Source organism: Oryx dammah, unplaced genomic scaffold (assembly GCF_014754425.2).
Source record: "Oryx dammah isolate SB20612 unplaced genomic scaffold, SCBI_Odam_1.1 HiC_scaffold_17, whole genome shotgun sequence".
NCBI lineage: Eukaryota > Metazoa > Chordata > Mammalia > Artiodactyla > Bovidae > Oryx > Oryx dammah.
Genome location: NW_024070201.1, coordinates 35227532 through 35241890, shown reverse-complemented (window position 1 = coordinate 35241890; position 14359 = coordinate 35227532). Strand labels below are relative to the sequence as shown.

Sequence of the window (14359 nt, the reverse complement as noted above, 5' to 3'; positions counted from 1 at the left end):
TGTAGGTAGAATAAATAAGAAAAGTTGCAGTTTTAGTTCTACCTAAGATGTGGAATCCATTTAGATGCTTAGGCTATATACAAGGCATTCTGTATGAGCCACAATTCAATGCAAAATTCTTTTCCTTGCACACACTTTAGTTCTGGCTGAAGAGGTAACAGATGCAACTCAAACACACAGAGCTAGCCTTGTAAAAAAGTTTTAACTAGCACAATGACTCACTTTATGCCTCTAAATATCTATGGTTTCCTCTCTCCAGAACCCCCATGCATTAGAAGGTAGTTTGGTAGTTTATTTTTATTGTTTGGTCTAAATACAGCACATTTTTGGTTCCATGAAAACAAAGAAACTTTGTTGCAAAAGCTGTATTCTTTCCAAAATGTGAGGATGGCTATGAGTAGTGTTCAACTGAAAATAATAATGGAACTTGGGTTCCTAATTTAGGTCAGAAACTTTCTTAGACTCTGGGAATTGGTTTGATTCAATGCACATATTTTAAATTCAGCCAGTAAACGCCTAGGTTAGTTAGCTAACCTAGATTTAAATCTAGGTAAGCTAACTAGATTTAAATAAAATTCATTTAGAAAAAAAGTAAAGAAAAAAATGGATCTCGTTCAACATCATTTATAGGAACTACTACTTCCAACATTGCATTTATAGCACAAATGGCCATAATAGATTATTGCTGTTGTTGCTGTTTTTCTTCAGTCAATCAGTCATGTCTGACTCTTTGCGATCCCATGGAGTGCAGCACGCCAGGCTTCCCTGTCCTTCACTATCTCCCTGAATTTGCTCAAACTCATGTCCATTGAGTCAATGATGGCATCCAACCATCTCATCATCTGTTTCCCCATTCTCCTCCCACCCTCAATCATGATAGATTAGGTACTGGGATCCAGAATTAAGTTGAGATATGAAATAAATATACAATTCAGCCCTTCCCTGGCTCCTATAACATGGTTTTGCCTAAGTGACCCATATAATTTATTCAATTTTCTAGTCAGGATTGATAAGTAATAAAGTCCTGGGCATTTAGTTAGCTTTAATATCCATGAGTAAGACATCCATTAGGTTTCCTCACCAGACCTCCTCCTCTGGTAGGAAGTGATGACTCAGGCTTCCCCAATCCAGTTTCACCAGTTTCCAACAACTCATTATTTCTATGGACACAAGAAGTACAGGACAGTCTGCCCAGAGTGGGGTAGCTCTGTCAATTATTTTTGGTATTACACCCTTTCCCTCCTCATGGCTTTCTGATGTTTCAGGATTCAGGAGAACAGTCTTAGGTGGGACACCACCTAAACCCACATAGGGACAACCCTATGTGGACACACTCTGTGTACTAGTCAAAGCCAGCAAAGAATGCTGGTTCTGATACAAGTTATTCTCACATTTTATCCAACCCTGAATTATAAATGATAACTATTAAGTTATCCAAAAAATAAATTTCCAGCACAACGCTATATATCTAAAAGCCTAAACTATGGAAGAGCCCAAAGGGGTTCTTAAGCACTCATATATTTTAAAAATGATTTCACATGTGTTTTTAGCAACTATCCTAAAAAAGCATAAATTGGAATTATGCAACATATACAATACATCCCATTTCTTCATTTGCATTGAAACAATGAAGGACAACATAAATCAGTTCAGTATCAGTTCAGTCACTCTGTCATGTCCGACTCTTTGCGACCCCATGAACCGCAGCACACAGGCCTCCCCATCCATTACCAACTCCCAGAGTTTACACAAACTCATGTCCATTGAGTCGGTGATGCCATCTAACCATCTCATCCTCTGTCGTCCCCTTCTCCTCCTGCCTTCAATCTTTCCCAGCATCAGGGTATTTTCAAATGAGTCAGCTCTTCGCATCAGGTGGCCAAAATATTGGAGCTTCAGTTTTAACATCAGTCTTTCCAAAGAACACCCAGGACTGATTTCCTTTAGGATGGACTGGTTGGATCTCCTTGCAGTCCCAGAGACTCTCAAGAGTCTTCTCCAATACCACAGTTCAAAAGCATCAATTCTTTGGCACTCAGCTTTGTTTATAGTCCAACTCTCACAACCATATGTGACTAGTGGAAAAACCATAGCCTTGACTAGATAGACCTTTGTTGGCAAAGTAATATCTCTGCTTTTTACTATGCTGTCTAGGTTGGTCATAACTTTCCTTCCAAGGAGTAAGCATCTTTTAATTTCATGGCTGCAATCACCATCTGCAGTGATTTTGGAGCCCCCCAAAATAAAGTCAGCCACTGTTTCCAGTTTCCCCATATATTTGCCATGAAATGATGGGACCAGATGCCATGATCTTAGTTTTCTGAATGTTGAGCTTTAAGCCAACTTTTTAACTCTCCTCTTTCACTTTCATCACTAGGCTCTTTAGTTCTTCTTCACTTTCTGCCATAAGGGTTGTGTCATCTGCATATCTGAGGTTATTGATATTTCTCCCGGCAATCTTGATTCCAGCTTGTGCTCCATCCAGCCCAGCGCTTCTCAAAATAAAATGCACCCATAACATATTGTGACTGACATGTCTCGCTTTTTGAATCACTGGACTCTTTAGTAGTTAAGATTACTAACTCTGAAAATATTTTAAATTTAGAGTAAGTCAGATTGCAGAGATTTAGGATAAATAACATTTTAACATGGACTTCCCTGGTAACTCAATGGTAAAGAATCTGCCTGCCAGTGAAGATGTAGGATGAATCCCTGGGGTTGGGAAGGTCCCTTGGAGAAGGAAATGGCAAACCACTCCAGAATTCTTGCCTGGGAAATTCCATGGACAGAGGAGCCAGGCAGGCCACAGTCCATGGGGTCACAAAAGAGTTGGATACAACTTAGTGAATAAACAACAACAAACAACAATACTTTAACATAAGTCAATATGAAATCAATAAATCTCATTTGTCATATCAATCTAGTCTTGCTGCATATTTTAAAAGCAACTCTGAATTTTATTATCAACTGATTTATACCATGGATGAATTTTGTAGCAAACAAATTAAAAAGTATAAACTGCAAAAATTACCAAGTTCATTTATAAAAATAAATACTAAGTGAAGTAAGTCAGAGAAAGACAAATACCATATAAGATCATTCTTATGTGAAATCTAATTTTTAAAAATATAAAATGAACTTGTTTACAAAACAGAAACAGACTTACAGATTTGAGAACAAATTTAGGGTTACCAAAGAGGATTCCTAGGGGGAAGGGATAACTCAGGAGCTTGGATTAAACAAGCACACACTACTATATGTAAAACAGATAACCAACAAGGACATACTATATAGTGCAGGAAATTCTACTCAATATCCTGTGACAACCTATATGAGAAAAGACTGTAAGGAAGAATGAATAAACATATATACATAACTGAATCATTTTGTGGTGCAACTGAAACTAACACAACATTGAAAGTTAACAAAAAAGAAAAAGAAAGAAAATTAATTATACTCTAATAAAATTTAAAAATAGACTTTAAAGTATACTTCCTTCTGTAGAGAATTTAGAAAAAAGCAACATTTTATGATGAGCAAAGGATTAAGAATTAACTCACAAGAATTAGTACACAATTTGAAGTAAGCTACTTATTAAAGAACTATTAATAGACTAGCTTAAGCTGAAAAAACATTTCCAGAGTTTTTTTCCAGTGGCCACTTTGGTCCTGAGGAACAGCAAAAAAGTAAGAAGATAGAGATGGAAATACCATCTGTTCTGGAAAATCACAATCTTTTAGTAAAATGAATCTTCAGAACACCCAATCACCATGGATTATTCCATTCCTCTACTAGTTCATTCATGCATTCAGGAAATATTGATCATGGATAAAGATTGCACTGGACAATACAAACACAAATTTTGTAAATAAACAAAATTACACTGTCAACTGAAACTAATACAATGCTATATGTCAATTACATCTCAATTTACAAATAAATATACTGCAAAGAAATAGAAGAAAACAATAGAATGGGAAAGACTACAGATCTCTTCAAGAAATTAGAGATACAAAGGGAACATTTCATGCAAAGATGGGCACAATTAAGGACAGAAATGGTATGGACCTAACAGAAGCAGAAGAGATTAACAAGAAGTGGCAAGAACACACAAAAGAACTATACAAAAAAGATCTTCATGATCCAGATAATCATGATGCTGTGATCACTCACCTAGAGCCAGACAACCTGGAATGCAAAATTAGGTGGGCCTCAGGAAGCATCACAATGAACAAAGCTAGAGGAAGTGATAGAATTCCTATTGAGCCATTCCAAATCATAAAAGATGATGCTATGAAAGTGCTGTACTTAATATGCCAGCAAATTTGGAAAACTCAGCAGTGGCCACAGGACTGGAAAAAGGTCAGTCTTCATTCCAATCCCAAAGAAAGGCAATACCAAAGAATGTTCAAATTGCTGCACAATTTTTCTCATCTCTCATACTAGCAAAGTAACGCTCAAAATTCTCCAAGCCAGGCTTTAACAGTAAATGAACCATGAACTTCCAGATGTTCGAGCTGGTTTTAGAAAAGGCAGAGGAACCAGAGATCAAATTGCCAACACCCTCCAGATCATCGAAAAAGCAAGAGAGTTCCAGAAAAAAAAAATCTGCTTTATTGACTATGCCAAAGCCTTTGACTGTGTAGATCACAACAAACTGTGGAAAATTCTTTAAGAGATAGGAACACCAAACTACCTAACCTCCCTCCTGAGAAATCTGTATGCAGGTCAAGAAGCAACAGTTAGAACTGGACATGAAACAACAGACTGGTTCCAAATAGGAAAAGGAGTATGTCAAGGCTGTATATTGTCACCATGCTTATTTAACTTATTTGCATCATGGGAAAACCTGGGCTGGATGAAACACAAGCTGGGAATCAAGATTGCCGGGAGAAATATCAAACCTCAGATATGCAGATGACACCACTCTTATGGCAGAAAGTGAAGAAGAACTAAAGAGCCTCTTGATGAAAGTCAAAGAGGAGAGTGAAAAAGTTGCCTTAAAACTCAACATTCAGAAAACTAAGACCATGGCATCCGGTCCCATCACTTCATGGCAAATAGATGGGGAAACAATGGAAATAGTGACAGACTTTACTTTTGGGGGCTCCAAAATCACTACAGATGGTGACTGAAGTAATGAAACTAAAACATGCTTGCTCCTTGGAAGAAAAGTTATGACCAACCTAGACAGCAAATTAAAAGGCAGAGACATTATTTTGCCAACAAAGGTCCGTCTAGTCAAAGCTATGGTTTTCCCAGTAGTCATATATGGATGTGAGAGTTGGACCATATGGAAAGCTGAATGCCAAAGAATTGATGTTTTTGAACTGTGTGTGGTGTTGGAGAAGACTCTTGAGAATCCCTTGGACTGCAAGGAGATCCAACCAGTCCATCCTAAGGAAATCAGTCTTGAATATTCATTGGAAGGACTGATGCTCAAGCTGAAGCTCCAATACTTTGGCTATCTGATGTGAAGAATTGACTCATTTGAAAAGACCCTGATGCTGAGAAAGATTGAAGGCAGGAAGAGAAGGGGACAACAGAGGATGAGATGGTTGGATGGCATCACCGTCTGGATGGACATGAGTTTGAATAAGCTCTGGGAGTTGGTGATGGACAGGGAAGCCTGGCATGCTGCAGTCCATGGGGTCACAAAGAGTCGGACACGACTGAGCAACTGAACCGAACTGAACATATTTTTTTAATCATGGCCTTTGTCCTAGAAGATTTTTCAAACAATAATCCAACCTGGACAACAGACTACTATATCTGACCATGAAGCTGACATTCTCCATGTTATCTGGCTATCAAATCTTTTTCACATTCCTAATTTACTAAGTAAAAGGTACATGGCTACAAACACTTCAATATATAAATGTACAAAGAATATAAAGAGGAAATCTACAACTGAAGAAATGTAATGTTTAATAACAAAAATATGTACAGTCTCCCTAATAATCAACTAATTATAAATATTGGCAAAATATCTTATAAACTGGGAAAAATTAGCATTTGTGAGGATGGGGAAAAAATCACTTTCATGTATTATAAATTGGGTACAACTTTACTGAATGGTAAGTTGATAGAAATTGTTAATAATTTTAACATCAGTAGCCTCTGAGTTTGCAAGGCTACTTCCAAAAATTATCCTATGGAACTAATCACAAAAATGTTAAAAGACATATACATGTAATATGCATGTTCATTACACCATTTTCTAACAACCCAAAACTGGAAATAACCTATTACTGCATAAATAAATTATGGTATGCATAACACTACTCTGTACTCATTAAAAATTATTATATAAATCTGTATTGACACAAAAAGATGGTCACAAAATATTGTTGAATAAAAAAATGTAACATGTGTAATAAGAGACAATTTATATTACTAGAAAATCAAATGTGTATGTATATATGTACACATGCATACAAAGTAAAATACTATTTAACAAAAAGGTTAACACTGAGTGAGATCTAGGATTATTTTTGCTTTTTCATTCTTATGAGCTGATGTTATTTAGATTTTTTTTAATCCTTAACATGTCTAATTTGTCCCAGAACAATAAAACTATTTCTAAAATTCACTGTATCATTTATACATTCAAAAATAGTCACCAAATCCGGACTAACTTGCTATTAATCTAGTAGCAAAAGCAAGGCATTAGTATTAGTTACATAAAGAAAAACCTCTGAATTACAAGGCAACTTCAAACAAGTATCTTGACATCAAATGAAGAAATCATAAACATTTTCGCAAAGCATGTCCCTTCTCTATCAAAAATAGGTTATAGATCAAAGGTAAACAGCAAATAAAAACACTGCCACCTCCCTGCATAATTAGACTTTAAAAGCTTTCAAGCTAAATTTTAAAATCCTGCTTAAAGCTGTCTCTAAACCACACCCATTTCTCCTTTTAATCCCCGTCTTTTTTTTTTTTTAAAGCAAGAAGATTCAAGCGGGTGGTTGGATTAAATGACCTTCCAACTCTGAGAGTCAATAATCTAAGGCATTTTTTTAAAGTACCAAAATGGCTTCCAAAACACCTGTAACAAAATTTTGCCTGCCTTTGTATTAAATTACAGCACTGCAAAATAAATAAATAAATAAATAAATTACAGCACTGCATGTTTAAAACTCTTGTCAAAGATTGATCCATTGATTTCATGATGTTTACATAACATTATACATAAGCCAATGAATTAAAACAACTACCTTTAAAGCATTTATTTTCTCAACTAACTTTTGGAAAGATACCAATGCCTGGTCTTTTATATAACAAAATAAAAATTAGAGAGACTTTACAAAATACCCTGTAGGCAAATTCAAATGGGTTCTCCTGGAGATGTGAATTTTGCATTAAAATTGCTCTCTCCCAAGTTGCATCAATTTTAAAAAAATGCAAAATCCTTCTTAATAATATCTTTTGCTCTATACAGCATCACTATGTTGAAGCCGTGTTTCTTGAACTCCATCACTTCTTTCCTTTTCCTCTTAATAATTATAATTATGTAGAATTTAAACTAACTATGAAATATGAAAAATCAAATGTGAAATTCATCTTGCAAAGGAACTGACACAAAGCTAATGCAAAATTTTGTAAAAATACAATGGCTAACAATTAAGAATATGTCTTCACAATAGTGAAGGGGGAAATGAGGTTTAACTCACTTAAAGCAAAAGTTGGAGTATTTCTGATGTATCAAGGAAGACAACTTACACAACCTAGCATACCTAACATTCTGCTTTCCTGGAACAAGAACCTATTTCCTCAATGAATTAGGAATTCCCCCTATTCTTAAAAAAGCTCCAAAGATAGTCACTACCGAAGCATATTGCTACTTGCCTATTTATGTTTTCTATGCTGCTCAGTCTACATTTTCAATATGATTCCAGTACTAAGGGCCACAATTTAGATGGGAAGTTGACAAGAATTCAGAAGAGAATGGTGAAGAAATCTCACACAAAATGAATAGATTCAAGAGATTAGAACTTGTAAACAGTGTGCCTGAAGAACTATGAGCGGAGGGCCATAATATGGTACAGGAGGCAGTGAACAAAACTATCCTCCAAAAAAGAAAAGCAAGAAGGCAAAGTGGCTATCTGAGGAGGATTTACAAACAGCTAAAGAAAGAAGAGAAGCGAAAAGCAAGGGAGAAAGGTAAAGGTATATCCAACTAAAGGCATATTTCCAAAGAATAGCAAGGAAAGACAAGAAGTCCTTCTTCAAAGAAAAGAGTATAAAACTAGAAGAGAACAGATGGGGAAAGACTGGAGATCTCTTCAGGAAAATTGGAGATATCAAGGGAACACTTTGCTGAAAGATGGGCACAATAAAGGACATAAATGGTTGAGACCTAGTAGATGCTGAAGAGACCAAGAAGAGATGGAAAGAATACATGGAAGAACTCTACAAAAAAGGTCCAAATGAACCAGATTACTACAATGGTGTGGTCAGCCACCCAGGGCCAGACATTCTGGAGAGCCAAGTCAAGTGGGCCTTAGGAAACATTGATGTTAATAAAGCTAGTGGATGTGACGGAATTCCAGTAGAACTATTCAAACCTTAAAGGATGATGCCATCAAAGTGTTGCATTCAATATGTCAGCAAATCTGGAAGACCCAGCAGTGGCCACAGGACTGGAAAAGATAAATCCTCATCCCAATTCCCAAGAAAGGTAGTACTAAAGAATGTGCTAATCATCAGACAATTTAACTCACTTCTCATACTAGTAAAGTCATGCTTAAAATCTAGGCTTCAGCATTATGAGAACTAAGAACTTCCAGATGTCCAAGCTGGGTTTACAAAAGGAAGAGGAACCAGAGATCAAATTGCCAATATTCACTGGCTCATAGAGAAAGCTAGGAAATTCCAGAAAAACATCTATCTTTGTTTCACTGACTACACCAAAGCCTTTGACTGTGTGGATCATAATAAACTGTGGAAATCTATTAAAGGGAATACCAGACCATCTTACCTGTCTCCTGAGAAACCAGTATGCGGGTCAAGAAGCAACAGTTAGAACCCATATGGAATAACTGATAGGTTCAAGAATGAGAAAGGAGTACGACAGGGTTGTCTGCTGTCACTGTGTTCATTTAATCTACACACTGAGCACATCATGAATTATAAGCTGGAATCAAGATAGGCAGGAGAAACAGCAACAACCTCAGATATGTGGATGATACCACTCTGAAGGTGGAAAACGAAGAGGAACTAAATAACCTCTTCATGAGGGTGAAGGAGGAGAATGAAAGAAGTGGCTTAAAACTAAATTAAAAAAAAAACTAAGCTGATGGCATCCAGCCCCACTACTTCATGGCAAATAGAGGCAGAAAAGGTGGAAGTAGTGAGAGATTCCATAAGCCCCTTATCCTTATCCATCAAGAGCACACAGGATGAAAACCACAATCACAGACAACTAACCAAACTGATCACATGGATCACAGCCATGTCTAACTCAATGAAACTATGAGCCATGCTGTGTAGGGCCACCCAAGACAGACAGGCAATGGTCGACAATTCTGACAAAAAGTGGTCCACTGGAGAAGGGAGTGGCAAAACATCCAGTATTCTTGCCTTGAGAACCCCATAAACAGTATGAAAAGGCTAAAAGACATGACACAGAAAGATGAACTCCCCAGGTCCATAGATGCCCATCTGCCACTAGAAAAGAGTGGAGAAATAACTCCAGAAAGAAAGAAGAGACAGAAGCAAACCAAAAACAACACCCAGTTGTGGATGTAATTGGTGATAGAAGTAAAGTCCAATGGTGTAAAGAACAATATTGCATAGGAACCTGGAATGTTAGGTCCATGAATAGAAGTAAATTGGAAGTGGTCAAACAGGAGATGGCAAGAGAACACTGACATTTCAGGAATGAGTAAACTAAAATGAACCAGGATGGGCAAATTTAATTCAGATGATCATTCTATCTACTACCATGAGCAAGAATTGCTTGGAAGAAATGGAGTAGCCCTCATAGTCCACAAGAGTCTGATATGCAGTACCTCGGTGCAATCTCAAAAAAAAAAAAAAAAAAAAACCCAGAATCACCTCTGTTCATTTCCAAGAAAACCATTCAATATCACAATAATCCAAGTCTATGCCCCAACCAGTAATGCTGAAGTTGAAGTTGAATGGTTCTATGATGACCTACAAGACCTTCTAGAACTAATATCCAAAAAAAATGTCCGTCTCATCATACGGGAATTGAATGCAAAAGTTAGAAGTCAAGAGATACCTGCAGCACCAGGCAAGTTTGACCTTGGAGTACAAAATGCAGCAGGACAAAGGCGAACAGAGTTTTCCAAGAGAACGCACTGGTCATAGCAAACACTCTCTTCCAACAACACAAAAGAAAACTCTACACAGGGACATCACCAGATGGTCAATACTGAAGTCAGACTCATTATATTCTTTGCAGCCGAAGATGGAGAAGCTCTATACAGTCAGCAAAAACAAGACCAGGAGCTGATTGTGGCTCAGACCAAGAACTCTGTATTGCAAAATTCAGACTTAAATTGAAGAAAGTAGGGAAAACCACTAGACCATTCAGGTATGGCCTAAATCAAATCCCTTATGATTTGACAAACTTACAAAGTGACAAACAGATTCAAGGGATTAGATCTGATAGACAGAGTGCCTGAAGAATCAAGACCATCCCCAAGAAAAAGAAAGGCAAAAAGGCAAAATGGTTCTCTGAGAAGGCCTTACAAATAGCTAAGAAAAAAAGAGAAGCTAAAGACAAAGGAAAAAAGGAAGATATACCCATCAAATGCAGAGTTCCAAAGAATAGCAAGGAGAGATAAGAAAGCCTTCCTCAGTGACTAATGCAAAGAAATAGAGAAACATAATAGAATGGGAAAAACTACAGATTTCTTCAAGAAAATGAGAGATACCAAGGAAACACTTAATGCAAAGATGGGCACAATAAAGGACAGAAATGGTATGAACTTAACAGAAGCAGAAGATAGTAAGAAAAGGTGGCAAGAATACACAGAACTATACAAAAAATATCTTAATGACCTAGATGAGGGTGTGATCACTCACCTAGAGCCAGACATCCTGGAATGCAAAGTTAAGTTGGTTTTAGGAAGCATCACTATGAACAAAGCAAGTGGAGGTGATGAAATTTCCGCTGAGTTATTTCAAATCCTAAAAGATGATGCTGTGAAAGTGCTGCACTCAATATGCCAGCAAATTTGGAAACTCAGCTGTGGCCACAGGACTGGAAAAGGTCAATTTTCATTCCAGTCCCCAAGAAGGGCAAGGCAAAAGAATGTTCAAACTATCGCAAATTTGCACTCATCTCAAATGCTAGCAAAATAATGCTCAAAATTCCCCAAGCTAGGCTTCAACAGTACATGAACCATGAACTTCCAGATGTTCAAGCTGGATTTAGAAAAGGCAGAGGAAACAGAGATAAAATTGCCAAAATCTGTTGGATCACAGAAAAAGCAAGTGAGTTCCAGAAAAACATCTATTTCTACTTTATTGACTTTGCCTGTGTAGATCACAACAAGCTCTGGAAAATTCTTAAAGACATGGGAATACCAGACTACCTTACCTCCCTCCTGAGCAATCTGAATGCAGGTCAAGAAGCAACAGTTAGAACTGGACCTGGAACAACAAACTGGTTCCAAATTGGGAAAGGAGTATGTCAAGGCTGTATATTGTCATCATGCTTATTTAACTTATTTGCAGAGTACATCATGCAAAATGCCAGCTGGATAGAGCACAAGCTGGAATCAAGATTGGCAGGAGAAATATCAATAACCTCAGATATGCAGACGATACCATTCTTATGGCAGAAAGTGAAGAGGAACTAAAGAGCCTCTTGAAAGTAAAAGAGGAGAGTGAAAAAGTTGCCTTAAAACTCCACATTCAAAAAACTAAGATAATAGCATCTGGTCCCATCACTTCATGGCAAATAGATAGGAAAACAATATAACCGGTGATAGATTTTATTTACTTGCGTTCCAAAATCACTGCAGATGGTGACTGCAGCCATGAAATTAAAAGACACTTACTCCTTGGAAGAAAAGCTATGACCAACCTAGACAGCATATTAAAAGCAGAGACATTACTTTGCCAACAAAGATCCGTCTAGTCAAAGCTATGGTTTTTCCAGTAGTCATGTATGGATGTGAGAGTTGGACCATAAAGAAACCTGAGCACCGAATAATCAATGCATTTGAACTGTGGTGTTGGAGAAGACTCTTGAGAGTCTCTTGGACTGCAAGGAGATCTACCCAGCCCATCCTAAAGGAAATCAGTCCTGAATATTCATTAGAAGGATTGATGCTGAAGCTGAAGCTCCCATTCTTTGGCCACCTGATGCAAAGAACTGACTCACTGGAAAAGACCCTGATGCTGGGAAAGATTGAAGGCAGAAGGAGAAGGGAACAACGGAGGATGAGGTGCTTGGATGGGATCACTGAATCAATGGACATGAGTTTGAACAAGCTCTGGGAGTTGGTGATGGACAGGGAAGTCTGGCATGCTACAGTCCATGGGGTTGCAAAGAATCGGACACAACTCAGGAACTGAACTGAACCGAGTGACTGATTTCCTCTTCTTGGGCTCTAAAATCACTGCAGATGGTCATTGTAGCTATGAAATCAGAAGACATTTGCTTCCTGGCAGGAAAGCTATGACAAACCTAGACAGTGTGTTGAAAATCAGAGACATTACTCTGCTGACAAAGGTCAGTATAGTCAAGGCGATGGTCTTCCCAGTGGTCACGTACAGTTGTGAGAGCTGGATAGTAAAGAAGGCAAAGTGCCGAAGAATGGATGACTTCAAACTGTGGTGCTAGAGAAGACTTTTGAGAGTCCCTTGGACAGAAAGGAGATCAAATCAATCTTAAGAGAAATCAACCCTGAATACTCATTTGAAGGACTGATGCTGAAGCTGAAATTCCAGTATTTTGGTCATCTGATTCGAACAGCTGACTAATTGGAAAAGTCCCTGATGCTGAGGGACTGAGGGTAGACGGACAAGAAGGCGTCAAAGATGAGATGACTGGATGGCGTGACCAATGCAATGGACATGAACTTGGGCAAACTTTGGGAGATAGTGAGGGAAAGAGAGGCCAGGCGTGCTCCAGTCCTTGGGGTCTCAAAGAGTCAGACACAAATAGGCCACTGAATAACTGCCAGTGGCCTGTTTATACATTCTATGCTGCTCAGTCTACAGCTTCGATATGATTTCAGTGCTAAGGGCCACAATTTAGATGGGATGTTGACAAGCATTCAGAATGGAATGGCTGAGAAATCTTACAGGAAACGTATTACATTAAAATGGCTGCATGTTCTAAAGATTGCTAGCTGGAATGAACTTTAGCGATCATCTAATTCAGTGATTCTCAAACTCTTTGGTCTTAGGACTCCTTTACATTTCTAAAAATTGTTCAGAGTCCCAAAGAGCTATGGCTATACTTATCAATAGTTATTATATCTAAAACTAAAGCTAAGAAAAAAATCAAATAGCTATTAATCCATTTAAAATAAAATAAATAAGTAAAAATAATTTAGTGATGAACTTATTACACAGTAACATAAATAACATAACTTTAAAATACAAGATTATTTTACAAAACAAAAAATTTAGAAGACGGGCATTGTTTTTCACTTTTTAATATCTCGAACGTCTGGTTCAGTAAAAGAGCTGGATTTCCATCAGTGCTTCTGTGTTCAATCTGTTGTGATATGTTGGTCTGACAGAAGTATGTGAAAAATATCCATCTTCACATAGATATGAAGTTGGAAAGAGGCAGAGTGTTTTAATAGCCTTTTGAGATAATTGTAGCTATTCTTCTTTAATACTATATCAAAATTTGACAAGTAATAGTTTCTCTAAGGTTAATTGCAATATAGAATCTGAAACCTGAATATCAATGAACTTTTTATAGTTAGTTACTTTAAAAACTACTGGTCTTTAAATGCATGTCTTACCCACACATGATTTTGCAACATCACAAGTTAGTTTATTTGGAAAATATTGGTTCATTTGAATTGTGCAGATCTTCAAAACATTGATGTATTTCATTATTCAATGTTTTTGAGAATCATATTTGTCAACATCACCACCAATCTTATCAGAAAGGTTTTTAAGTATTGGAAAGCCATCAATATCATCAGGTGGTGGCCACAAGTTTTCCAACTAATTTTCTCTTGAAACCTCAAATTTTATTATTAACAAATAGTATCAGTTGCTTTCCCTAAAATGGCAGGCTCATTTTGCTCATATCTGCCAAGTATCCAAGTTTGGGGCTTTCCTGGTGGCTCAGTGGTAAAGGATCCACCTGACAATGCAGGAGACATGGGTTTGATCCCTGGATTGGAAAGAC

At 37.3% G+C, this 14359-nt stretch overlaps 1 protein-coding gene across 4 annotated transcripts in view; it reads right to left on the bottom strand.

The window, feature by feature from the left end:
• SOX6 (SRY-box transcription factor 6) overlaps nucleotides 1–14359 on the bottom strand; it is a 712355-nt gene that overhangs the window by 563420 nt on the left and 134576 nt on the right. The gene's annotated exons all lie outside the window — the stretch shown is intronic.